Source organism: Uranotaenia lowii, chromosome 3 (assembly GCF_029784155.1).
Source record: "Uranotaenia lowii strain MFRU-FL chromosome 3, ASM2978415v1, whole genome shotgun sequence".
Taxonomy (NCBI): domain Eukaryota; kingdom Metazoa; phylum Arthropoda; class Insecta; order Diptera; family Culicidae; genus Uranotaenia; species Uranotaenia lowii.
Window position 1 is genome coordinate 352,797,278 of NC_073693.1, and position 13,936 is coordinate 352,811,213.

Here is a 13,936-nt window from a genome sequence, read left to right on the forward strand (position 1 = left end):
TTTTGTCATTTTTGTCATTTTTGTCATTTTTGTCATTTTTGTCATTTTTGTCATTTTTGTCATTTTTGTCATTTTTGTCATTTTTGTCATTTTTGTCATTTTTGTCATTTTTGTCATTTTTGTCATTTTTGTCATTTTTGTCACTTTTGTCATTTTTGTCATTTTTGTCATTTTTGTCATTTTTGTCATTTTTGTCATTTTTGTCATTTTTGTTATTTTTGTCATTTTTGACGTTTTTGTCATTTTTGTCATTTTTGACATTTTTGAAATTTTTGTCATTTTTGTCATTTTTGTCATTTTTGTCATTTTTGTCATTTTTGTCATTTTTGTCATTTTTGTCATTTTTGTCATTTTTGTCTTTTTTGGAATTTTTGTAATTTTTGTCATTTTTGTCATTTTTGTCATTTTTGTCATTTTTGTCATTTTTGTCATTTTTGTCATTTTTGTCATTTTTGTCATTTTTGTCATTTTTGTCATTTTTGTCATTTTTGTCATTTTTGTCATTTTTGTCATTTTTGTCATTTTTGTCATTTTTGTCATTTTTGTCATTTTTGTCATTTTTGTCATTTTTGTCATTTTTGTCATTTTTGTCATTTTTGTCATTTTTGTCATTTTTGTCATTTTGGTCATTTTTGACGTTTTTGTCATTTTTGTCATTTTTGTCATTTTTGTCATTTTTGTCATTTTTGTCATTTTTGTCATTTTTGTCATTTTTGTCATTTTTGTCATTTTGTCATTTTTTAGTCAGTTTGGCATTTTTGTCATTTTGACTAAAAATTGGTCTGAAACTTTGCTCCGGAATTCAGTTTAATCGCATAAGCTTCACGATATGCCATTTAATAAAAGTTTTCAAAAACCGATACTATTCAAATTAGAAGTTTTTGGTTTACAATCACACGAGATTTATTCCGAGAAAAGCCTTCCCGAACCCCATAAAACTTTTCCTATCGAATATTTTCCACCAATTTCACCCGAAAGAACCCTTTGAATAGCTAAGCTTTACGATACCGGAATATTTTTGCCAGTACCCGTCCCTTTCATTAAATCACCTCTCCCAAAATCGTTTGCGTCTTCCCTTTCCATCTACCTTCCTTAGTTTGAATTGCTCCGAAAAGCCCAAAAACATTCCCATCTTGGAATCATTCTTCCGGCTGCTGCGCGCCCGAGATGACGCCGATTAGAAATTTGCGACCCAAAAGGTTCGAGCCGAGGGAAGAAAAATATCAGACATCGGACCGGAGTAATGTGATAGGGATTTTCCCGGGAAGCCATTCGCCTAATTGAGCCTTAATCCAGGTGCCGCCAGACAAGGGACCTACTCAGATTTTATATTCATTTTTTTTTCCAACGAAATATATTGACATCCGAAGAACTATTCCTTGAAATGACGTTTTGACAAACAAATTAGCCATCTCAAAAGATCATTTATTCATTTGTAAACTTTTCTATTACAAAAATTCTACTAATTCAGAAATTTAAATTCTAGAAGCACCCTAGGGCTGAAAGGTCTTTTCAACAGAGATTAATCTATCTTCACTGGCACTGCTCCTAACGGCGATGGTGGTGGCTGGATGTTTTTCAAAACAACCGGGAAAGAAAGCCCTATATGTCAAAGTTTATTTTGTCTTCCGGTTTAAGATCTTTCTCGATTTCAACCTGGCAGAACATAAACACACAAAATCACACAGGCATATCCCCGATACTAGGAATGCTGGTAGAGAACGATGATCTTGGACCCGGAAAACTCGACTACATAAACATATTCCTTGACTTGGCTTTGGCTTGGAGTCAGTTAAGAAGAAAGCAAGAGAGACTCGAAAAGCTGTCCAGCTAGATGGAATGATAAAGCTATTTTGGTCCGGTGAAATTAAAAAGTTTAATTGGATTGCTAGAAAATATAGCCGAAGTTATGTGATACATCAAAAACTGAATAACAACACAACCTTTCTTTCAAATCGAAAATTTTGTTCCAAAATATTACCTCCAAATTTAAATAGTCTTAAAACACTTATAGTTGATTTCGAAGAGAAACCCCCTAACTGAGCTAGAATAATCGGATGTTGCAAATGTCATCTTACCTTCCAAATCGTCCCCCTATTTGCGTTGCAAATTTTTCTTCTAAGCAAACAATCAAAAGTGGAAGCGGTTTTCCTGTTGCTACACAAAATCTCTTGGGCAAGAAAGAAGAAGCAGAGAAAAAATCTTTCAAACCAACTCCAACGTAATGAACAACTGCCTCCAGGGGAAGGCGAGACGAGAGCAAGTGATTCAATTGTGTTTTGCAATGTTATTTTTTATTTCTTCAACTTCGACACACAAGTCAATTAGGTTGATATAATAAAATAACAAGTATTTTCCTCCCACGGCCTCCGGCTAGGTGTTCAGATTCTGTTGAAAACATTTTTCGAAAACAAATTTGCAAAATACAAAAAAGCCTCACGTTAGGATTTTATATCATCAGATTTGAATCTCGAGAATTTCAGCAAAAACAATTCAACATCATTCTCGATTAAAACTTACAAAAACGTTTTAAGTAAGAACACTTCCCACCGAAATGATATGAAACAACACAATAACATTTTTTAACATTTTGAAAAGTAATAAAACTTCAATATAATTAATTTTGTCATTTTTGTCAATTTTGTCAATTTTGTCAATTTTGTCAATTTTGTCAATTTTTTCAATTTTGTCAATTTTGTCAATTTTGTCAATTTTTTCATTTTTGTCAATTTTGTCAATTTTGTCAATTTTGTCAATTTTGTCAATTTCGTCAATTTCGTCAATTTTGTCAATTTTGTCAATTTTGTCAAATTTGTCAATTTTGTCAATTTTGTCAATTTTGTCAATTTTGTCAATTTTGTCAATTTTGTCAATTTTGTCAATTTTGTCAATTTTGTCAGTTTTGTCAATTTTGTCAATTTTGTCAATTTTGTCAATTTTGTCAATTTTGTCAATTTTGTCAATTTTGTCAATTTTGTCAATTTTGTCAATTTTGTCAATTTTGTCAATTTTGTCAATTTTGTCAATTTTGTCAATTTTGTCAATTTTGTCAATTTTGTCAATTTTGTCAATTTTGTCAATTTTGTCAATTTTGTCAATTTTGTCAATTTTGTTAATTTTGTCAATTTAGTCAATTTTGTCAATTTTGTCGATTTTGTCATTTTTGTCAATTTTGTCAATTTTGTCAATTTTGTCAATTTTGTCAATTTTGTCAATTTTGTAAATTTTGTAAATTATGTATATTTTGTCAATTTTTTCAATTTTTTAATTTTGTCAATTTTATCAATTTGTAAATTTTGTCAATTTGGCAATTTCGGTAAATGGGTTGCAAATTATTTGATCTTTTTTTCTTTTGAAAGTTTCGCTTTACTTATTCTAGCTTTATTGTTTTTTTTTAAGTTTCTCGATTTTCTGAATCAAGTATGTCTAGATTCAATCTTAAATTAATCTCAATTTTTTCAAAATTTTGTTTTGATTCGCCTCTATTAAGTCTAAAATTTGGGGCTCGCCCTCTCTGAATTTTTATTTAAATCGTCTGAATTTTCGTTGTGTTTGTGTCTAAATTCTATTTCGTATTATCTTGATTAAAACTTTAGAAAGCTTCAAATCTGTCTAAAAAAATTTTTTTTCAAATTTTCACTTCATTTTGTGTCAATTTTATTTATGACCTTTTTCAATTTTTTTTTTCAAATCTGTTTCAATTTTGCCTTTATTTTATCATATTTTTCAAAAGTATTTCTCAATTTTTTGATGTCGTCTTCATTTTTGCTCAATCTTGTCTCTATTTTGTAAAACTTTTGTGAAATTTCGGCACAATGATTTCTCAATTTTGTCTCAGTTTTGTTGGGATTTGGTAAATTTTGTCAGTTTTGTCAAAATTGTGCCCCCATTTCATATTGGTTTTTTCACTATTTTCTTTGCATTCTGCAAACTTCAGTTTTGTGCTAAGCTTTTCACATTGAAATCAGTTTTCTCTCAGACATTTTTGAGAGAATTTAGTTTTCATACTTTATATCTCAACTTCGTCCCAATTTTTTTTTTTCATTTTGCCCTAAATTAATCTAATTTTCAAAAAGGTGTTGTCTCATTTTCGTCTTAAGTTTATTTCAATTTTGTTTTAATTTGTTTCAAATTTGCACAAATGTGTATAACATTTTTTTAAAGTCGTCTCAATTTTGTTTTGATTTTATCTCAAATTAAGCTCAACTAAGCTTTTACTACAAAAACTCTATCTCAATCTTGTCTCAATGTTGTATCAATTTTGACTGAAAATTTAGTTTTTTCGAACGAGTTTAAATTTTGTAATTTTTGTCTCAATTTTTCCCATTTTTTTTAAATGTTGTTTCAATATTATCTCAATCTAATCTTAATATAGTTTGGAATGTATCTTAAATTTGTCTCAACAACAGTTCTTTTTCTTTTTCTCTCAAACTTGTCTCTTTTTCATCTTAGTTTTTTCAGTTTTGTTTCGCTTTGTCTAAATTTGATCTCGAATGTGTCTGAATATTTTCTAAATTTAGTCTTATCTTTGTCTCAAATTATTCTCGATTTTATCTCAATTCTTCATTTAATCTTCATTTAAGCTTCAATATTGTCTCAGTTTAGTCTGAATTCTATCTCTATCTGGTCACGACTTTTTCTCAGTTTTATGTCAATTTAGTCTCAATTTTGTCCCAATGTGGCTCGAATTCTATATTGTCTAAATTTTGTAAAATTTTGTCTCAACTTTAGCTCAGTCTAGTCTAAATTTAATTTCTTATTTCGCTAAATTTTACCTTACTTGAGTCTTAATACTGTTCCAATTTTATCTAAGTTCTTCTCAAAGGTTTCTAGGTTTCGCTTCGATTTTGTGTCAGTTTTACTTGGATTTGATCTTATTTCTCCGTTTTGGCTTAATATGACACAAATTTCGTCTTGATTTTATATCAACCCACAACCCCAATTTAATTTTGATTTTGACCCTTTTTGTGTTATTTTGACTCATTTTGGTCTTATCTTGGTTTCATTTTTTGTCTCATTTTTGGCTCGTTTTTGTTTCATTTTTATTTCATTTTTGTCTCATTTTTGTCTCATTTTTGTCTAATTTTTGTCTCGATTTTGTCTCAGTTTGATCTCAATTTGTTGCTAGTTTTGCCTCAATTTTGTCTAGATTTTGTCTTAATTAGGTTTCACATTTTTTTTTAATTTTTTCTCAACTTTAAACCAATTTTGTCTGAATTCTTTTAAATATTTTGTTTCAATGGCAACCTCGGTTTTGTCAGAATTTTTTATCAATTTTGTCTGAAAATTACCTCAATCTAGTCTTAATTTAGTGTTAATTTGGTCTAAGCCTCAATCCTGTCTCAGTTCTGTCCAAAACACGTCTGTATTTCGTCTCGGTTTTTTTTTCTAATTTTCTGTCACTTCGTTACAAAAATTGTTCCGAATGTGTCTAAATATTTTCTAAGTTTTGTCTTAGTTTTGTCTCAAATAAGTCTCGATTTTATCTCAACTTTGTTAATAATTAAGCATCAATTTTTTCTCAGTTTAGTCTGCATTTTATCTCTATCTAGTCTCGACTTCTTAATTGTGTTAAATTTCGTCTCAATTTTAGCACAATCTAGTCTCAATGAAATCTCTAATTTAGCTCCATTTTGTCTTACTTGAGTCTTATTTCTGTCTCAGTTTTGTCTAAATTCTTCTCAATCGTTTCCCGATTTCACCTCAGTTTTGTCTGAATTGGATCTTATTTTCTTCTAATTTTTTTAATCTTTTTTTTCAAAACGGTCGCCGTTTTGGCTCAATTTGGCACAAATTTCATCTTTATTTTATATCAACCCACTTGAGCCTAATTCTACCTTGATTTTATCTCTTTTTTGTCTTATTTTCGACTCATTTTAGTCTTATTTTTGTATAATTTTTTTTTTCATTTGGGTCTTATTTTTTTAATATTTTTGTCTCATTTTTGCCTTATTCTGGTCTAATTTTTATTTCATTTTTGTCTCATTTTTGTTTGATTTTTGTTTCATTTTTGTCTCGTTTTTCCTGTTATTGTCTCATTATTTTTCTCATTTTTGTCTCATTTTTGTTTCATTTTTGTCTCAGTTTTATCTAAATTTCTTGCTAATTTTGCCTCAATTTTGTCTTGATTTCGTCTTGATTAGGTCTCAAATTTGTTTTTATTTTGTCCCAACCTCAAACCAATTTTTTTCGAATTCTTTTCCAAATTTTGTTTCAAAAGCAACTTGGGTATAGTTTGTGCTGAATTCAAGCATTTCTGTTTATACTATGTACAAATTTAGTACCCATTTTCTTCCATTTCAAATCTAAGTGCGGATTTCGATGAATAAAGCCCGAATTTTGTTCTGATTTATTTACTTTATTTGCAAAATTACACAAAACTCATATTGTTGTATTATAGTTTTTGATATTTCGTCCAAAAACGATTTTTTTAGCAAATTTCATCAAAATAATTTTGAACGGGTTTTTAGAAGCCTAGCGTATGACTTAAACGCCGCTGATGCTTTTTTTTAGGTGAAAAAAATGTTTCAGATGGTTTTTGTTTTCTCGATTGTTGATGATGTTTTTAACAAATTTGCCCGGATATTGCCTGGATTGTGGGTTGAAAATTTTGAAATCGTACGTCCCGATTGTGACAAGTTTTAAGATAGAATTGCCCGGATTTGTCCGACCCGGATGAGTGCGTGAAAAATTCTGCCAACCTTAGCTTAAGATTACCTTCCACGTTTGAAAGTTTCAATTTATTGCCTAGATTCACCAAGTTTACATTTAATATTAAATTAATTGTGATCTATTTTGTCTCAATTTCAGAATCAGTCGCTGTTTTGTCTCAATGAAGTCTCTATTTTGTCCCAATTTTACCTCTATATTTTATTGACATAGTTTCAGTTTAGTTTTTTTTCTCAATTTCGTATCAATTGGGACTTTTACAAATTTTTCAATTTTTTTCTTGTCTTTTGAATCATTTTTGTTAAAATTTGTTGTAATTTTTGTCAGTCCAGTAAAGATTTTGATAGTTTTGTAACTGTTTTTTTTAGCGAACGTCTCTCTGTTTTAGATTATTTCCGTAACGTAATAAATTTAATATTAAAACAAACTATCTATAACAAAGACGACCCACCTTAGCTAATGATGAAGTTCGTTTCCCAGTCGATGGAAATTTTTCGTTCAGCACTCCCAGACCCGATTTTCTTTGCGATTGTTGAACAAGTTTCTGCTTTGAAAACTTATCGAATTCTTCTTTGTGCTAATTAACACAGTCGTTTCTAACTTTTTTTTTGTGCAAAATCTTCAAATTTTCACCAAACACATTAACATTAAATTACATTCACAGCTAAACACCCACAGATACACGATGTACCAGATATACAGTAAAGTGGAAGATACTTTCTTTCCCGAACAAATTTTCTTCTCCGGAGCTACAAACCCAAGTTTTTTTTTCTCCTGTCGGTCTCGGTAAGTTGCCGGACAAACTTTTGCTTGATTTACTTTTTATATTGTGTATTTTTTATTTTTTTTTTTGCTCAGACTTCTTCAGACGGACGCACGAGTCACTAACTGACTGACTGGCTGCTGCTTGTCACTTGTGTATTATCTAGCCCATGTGCCGCCGCTTTTCCCAGGATGGCGGAAGATTTTCCCGGCTCATGATTGCTCCACCGTTGCTCCGGGTGCTTGACGATGAATGATGGGATGATGGCCGGGTCAAAATCTCTATGTTTCTCTTCCTTTGGCACCGGCGATCTCAATAGCGATGAAATTGTTATAAATCAACATTATTTTCCCTCAATTTTCCTCGTGCCACTGACACTCTGTAATTTTTCCCCACAACTTTGACACTATCCACACGGCTTGGCTTGCTGAGACCGAGGGCGACGAAAAAAAAAGTCGACGGCAATAACGACGACGACACGAAAAAAGAAGAAGGAAAAAGCGAATGCCGGAGATTTTTACTTCTTGGCAGCGACGACTTTCCGGCATCCGTTAATATGCTTCCGTTTTCAAAAGAATCTCATCCCCGGGAGCCAGGCCGACCGACACAAAACCCATCCGGGAATTCACTTCTGCCCTGTAATTTGCCACTTCCTTCGGTTGGCCCCGATCAAAATAGAAGGTGGAGGATAGGAGACTTTGACTTTTTTTCTTGGGTTTCACTCCCTCAGCGCCTTTATTATCCTTTCTTGGTTTCCGTTCACTTAAGAAGAGGGCAGCCGGCAGCCGCGAATCGGTGTGACCCCGCCTCCTGGTTCCTTCATACACCGCACAAGCACTTCAAAGGATCCCACAATACAACACACATTTATGGAGCCGCACTAGCACAAGGTGACCCACCACCCATTGGCACACCCCTTCCGTTTCCGTTTGAAAATGGGGGGGGGGCAACTGAATTCCCTATTTCTGCTTTTTGGCTTCTGAATTAGTGAGTGACAGGAACGTAGGTTTCTTCCTTCTCTTTAGCTTACACGTCTTCCTCCGCTGCCTGGTGCTTCTTTATTTGGTGCATTAGTTCGTTTTGTGAGGCCGCTGGAGACGTTCCTGGGTCACTTTCTGGAAAGGAAAAATAAACAAGAAAAAAAAGGAAGCCCATATTGAACATGTTTTTTATTCTTAGTTGAGGCTATAGGGATGAGAAAAAGATAGAGAGTATGGTTGTGGTGCTGTTACTACTGCTATTCGGGAAGGATCAACCGGGGACACCCGGATTCGTTAATGAGCTCCATTCTTTGGAAAGTAATTGTTGCGGGAATTTTGTGTGTGGATTTTTTACCGAGACGATTGTGGCAGAACAGTTTGAAAGAAGTCAACAATTTTCACTGTGTAATAAGATTAAAGAAACAACTTTTAAACGCTTTGAACCCATTTACTAGCCATCGAGCTGAAAACGCCAATTCAAGCATCTTGAAGACGGACAAAGAAAACTGGACAGAATTTCTAGCAAATGAAGCAAAAAAAATGTCCACAAACGTTTATTTGACGATAATTGTCGACACTCTTTGTGGCATTCAAACTGATGGCGTTTAAAGACCGAGAACGTCTGTTATTGCGCATTACGTTTGTCGAAGCCATTAGTTGCGTAACAATTCCGTCGAAGTTGTAGAGTTTCTTTGATATCACAGTGATGGAAAATGAAGTTTGAACTTTTTCCCCGAAAAAGATTTCAAATCAAAATTCGGGATTGCAATAAGACTTGTAAATCTTTTGTAAAATACAACCTATCAGGGTTTGAAAAGATCCAACCTTGGTTTAAGGGGCGGACACAAAATTATTGCGATACATTCAACAGGACATAACTTTTTTACCATTGGGTAAAAATCAACCCAGTTTTGCACACTTTCTCATTGATGTGTATTGTTTACATGCTGTCAAACTCGAAGTCGTGTTTTCGATTCAACAAATATGGAGGTGAATGGCCGTGATCTGGCTAAAAAGATTGGCATGTGGCAGAGCTACGTCCAGAATTCCATACAAGGTACATAACTTCCCAAACCGCGATAAGCGGCAATAATTGACGGCTAAAACTCGGGAACGGAAGCTCTACGAGAAGATGCTCTCAAAATATGACTGCTGTGTGATTGACGACGAAACGTGTATAAAAGCCGATTTAAAGCAAATTCCGAGGTTGGAGTTTTTCACCGACAAGAGCCAGTTCGATGTGGACGACCAATTTCAGAAGAAGAAAATTCGAAGTTCGCCTCCAAACATCTCGTTTGGCAGGCCATCTGCTCCTGCGGACTAAGGAGTGAGCCTTTCGTGACAAAGGGCACAGTAAATGGCGAGATCTACAAATCTGAGTGCCTTGGGAAGCGCTTTCTGCCGTTCTTGTAGCAGTATGACGAAGCTCCGCTATTTTGGCCAGATTTGGCATCATGCCAATATTCCTAAAAGTTTCCTGGAGTGGTATGAGGCCAATTTTGTCTGTTTTGTCCCAAAGGACATAAACCCGCCAAACTGTCCGTAGCTGCGCCTGGTTGACAATAATGAAGCGGGAACTTCGGAAGAGCAAGAATGATAAGGACATGTAAATAAAATTAGAAAAAAACTTAGACATTGGTAGCGGATGACACTGTAAAGACTTTGATGAAGGGCTTCAAGCGAAAAAGCGTTCAATTTTACATAGTATCTGAGAAGTGTCGTTTTCCGAATATCGAAGCAGTGGGATAAAACTATACACTTTGTTTGCAGTGACGATCCTAGGAAATAAGTTAGAATAGCTCAAACGTCGGAAGAGTGGCGTAGGGTGTCATCTTCATCGGGAGTCATCTGAGCCGTTACGTAAAGTCCAACCAGTTTTATGACAGCCACGACTCCTGAATAATCAGTTCTTGACCGACACAAGACAAGCAGAAGTGACAAACCTCGAGACTTTGACCACGATGAAAAGTCGAATTTAGAGTTAGGGTAGCGGTCATGCCTTGAGTCGCCAAATAGAAAGACTGTAAAACTCTAAGTCATTCCAAGAATTGCTTAGATCTAAAGTCGTTAGAAGAAAGATCAGGCTCCGAGTTGTCAAAAGGGGGGTGAAACCGCTTGTTATAAAATCTCTCATCGATCATTTTCAAATCCTGTCATATTTTTTTTATAATCTTTTTTTATTTATCTATGACTTGCTGACCCGGTGTGCGTTGCAACACATTCCAAAAATAAATGAAATTTAAGAAATTATTTGAATTTTGTTTTTGTAGGTATCATAAAAGCTCGGTTTATACCAAAAAACTTGTATGGAAGTCTTCCTCTCCCATTCCCATCCGTAAATGCTGGAAGGATGTAGGGATCCCATTTTTTCGTATTCAAAAACTCTCATATTAAATTTGTTTATATTGGTTGATAAGTTTCAAGTAATACACTAACATTTCTATGGAATCCCCTCTGTCCCTTCCTCACCACACTGCAAGACAGAAGGGTTTTGTACTCAAATACCTCCCTATGTCAAATTTGATTTTTTTTGCTTAATTTCTTCTATACCAAGAAAATTGTATTGGACCCCTTTCCCATTTCCTATGTACTCATTATAAAAAAGATGGTGTTTTAAATAATCATAGAACAATTACTCGACCCCAAATGATTACCAATGTCATATTTGATTCCATTTGTTTGATAAGTTCTTGGTTTGTGCTAAACAATTTGATGAGAGCTCCCCTCTTCCCTAACTTTATCATCAATTGAAGAAGAAAGGATTCTCGAATAAGCATATAGCCATTTATCGTATCCAAATGCCCTCCCATATTAAATTTGTTTCCATTTGCTCAATTAGCTCTAGAGTTATGTGAAAAATGTACCAAATATTCATAGAAACATTCCTCGTAACAACTCAAAAACCCTACTAAGCGAAATTTTATTCCATATCACTTTAAAATATATTTTTTGAATGAATTTATGAAAAATAAAACAACAATTCCTAAGTTTCCAAATGAACCCTTCAGATCTGCAATACGATGATAGATGAGAAAGATATGAATGAGATAAATTTGCATTTTTTTAAAAGAATGATCCCAAACTTTTGGCCGATAAACTATGCTAAGGGGTGATCCCAAACTTCTGAACGATAACTTAAGTGTCTATTTTATTAATTAAAAGTACATTCTAAAATTTTTGCACAAAATTTTTTTATTGTGTTTTGAGAAGTAAAGAAAAAGGATTCTAATGCAACTCAAATTTTGAAATTTGGTCCACCCTATCCCGAGATGATCGGCTTTGAATATTAAGTGCGATTTTTTGAAAATGTTGTAACGTTAGGTTAAGTTTAAGGTACAAAACTAAAACATTATTTCTGGACAAAATACCTCCAAAATAGCTATTGCTCATTATCTTTCGAATGAGATCAGAAGATTTGAACCTAACACGTTTTAAGACGACTGATATATGAACTAAACTACTATGAAGATATTTACAAAACTAGAAATGTTTTTCCTCGAGGAAAATGACATTCACCGATAAAGTTGAAAAATTAAATAACACTTTTATGATGTTTTACTGACTAACACTGGAAAAACCTAAATATAGCCTCAATATAAACTCATTGGTTCAACACAGAAAATCATTCAAATATAATGTTTTTTGTGTTATCCTTTTTCAAAATAATCAGCATTTTTCAAAGTTAACTAAAGACAAGATTAAATAACTCGTTTAGTTCTTAGCATTTAAGGTTGCTAGAATATTTTCCAGACTTATCCGAAACGAGCTAATCCGGGCATTTTTATATAAAAACCTTGTAAAATCCGAGCAATGGATTTCAAAATTTTCAACCTAAAATCTGGACATTATCATGCATATTTGATCAAAATCTCGGGATTATTCAATAATCAACCAAAATAACACACTGGAAAATAATTTTTTTTTCTTCAAAACACATCAGCAGATTTTAGTCGTACTTTAGGTTTCCCAAAAATCGATTCATGATTATTCAGATAAAACTTGCTCATATAGATCGCAAAAATAAAAATTTATAATAACTCAATCTAAGTTTTTTGTTCAATTTCCGAAATAAAGTGAATAAATCTGGGCAAAATCCAGGCTTTTTTATACGAAATCCGGGCAACCGGGCCGGACCGAACTTTTTCTTAATTATGTGCCAAATATCAGAGCAAGTCCTGATAAAACCGGGCAATCTGGTGAACTTTTCTTAGCATCACCTAAACAATCTGGTTTAGTCAAGCGTTCTTAGAGCACTTTCTAGCGAGGTAAATATTTTTCTTTAAAAGAAAATATTCTTTAAGTTGCTTCCAAAAGAGGGTGGCTCCAGATGATTCTCCGGAATCCTTAAAAAATCCTTTGAGTGTAAAGTTAAGGAAAAAAATCTTTGGATTCTAACTAAATTTGCAATTTAAATTTCAATATTCAACCCCCATGGCTCGCAGTCATACCTATTTATAAATAGAAAATAGTTTGTTCATTTTTACAAAGTAACATTTACCTACTTAAATTTTACATCAAAATAAATTAATATCTAGCCAAGTCTTGATCATCGTTCTCCATCTGAAATGAAATTAATAACTCATAGTTTCTTTTACGAAAAACTGAACTATTCTGCTCTTGAAATTTACCTTGCTTCATTGATGGAATATGGCAGAAATTGCAACGCCATCACCGCCGACAAACGACAAGCAGACACTTTTCGCGTGAAACGAAAAATTACTAGCAAAAACAAAAAAAAATCGAGTTAGTCAGATCGATTGCTGGTTTTTCAGCAATTCAGATCAAGTGCTGGAAAAATCATCAAGACAAAGAAAGTTTGCTGGTTTCCAGCTAAAAAATGGATTGCTTTACGTTTCCAGCAATTTTTTTTTGCTGGAAATCGAGACAAAAATTAACCGTGCACAACATTTTCAACTTGTGTGTTCGCAGTTTAAAAGATGGCATGGAAGTTTTCTTGTAAATTCAATTTTCAAAACAAATTTCATTTATCGACATTTTATTACTTTCTATGAACTATTTTAACTAACTTATACATATGTATTGAATGGTCATAAAAATTAGGTTTTGAAGAGTTTCCAAAAGGTCCCGCTTTTTTCGACGATGTCCCGTTTTTTCTGAAACTATCTGGTAAGCCTTGTTTAACTAGGTTCGAGCTGAGAGTCAAAAGCTTCAGGCTTAGGGAATAAACGTGGAATGTGTTATGAATCTTGCCAAAGTAACAAACGGAGGTGACGAGGTAGCTCGCCGTGCCTTGAAATTCGATTCGAGAAGAGAATATACTATTTGGTTGATGAACTAATTGAAAAAAATGTTCTGATGGTAGTTTCTCCTTTACGTGGTTCCGGGAGATGACGACTCTGACTCACGAATTTCGTAAACTCGTGGAACCTGTTTGGAAATACGATGCCCGATTTAGTGGTCATGATCACTTTTCTATTGTTTTTGGAAGGGGAATGAAATCTTTCAAAAACGACCAGTGGATAGCGGTAAGTTGTTTCGGTAACAACGTGACGAGTCTTTAGGA

General features: G+C 33.3%; 1 protein-coding gene across 8 annotated transcripts in view; it reads right to left on the reverse strand.

Annotated features, from left to right (window-relative positions):
* The window catches only part of LOC129754674 (high affinity cGMP-specific 3',5'-cyclic phosphodiesterase 9A), a 711,945-nt gene that overhangs the window by 615,701 nt on the left and 82,308 nt on the right, over window positions 1–13,936 (reverse strand). For all 8 annotated transcript variants that reach the window (XM_055750864.1, XM_055750866.1, XM_055750865.1 and 5 more), the window contains exon 2: window positions 7,121–8,547. The gene's annotated coding sequence lies outside the window, so the exon portion shown is untranslated. The remainder of the gene's footprint in view (window positions 1–7,120; window positions 8,548–13,936) is intronic.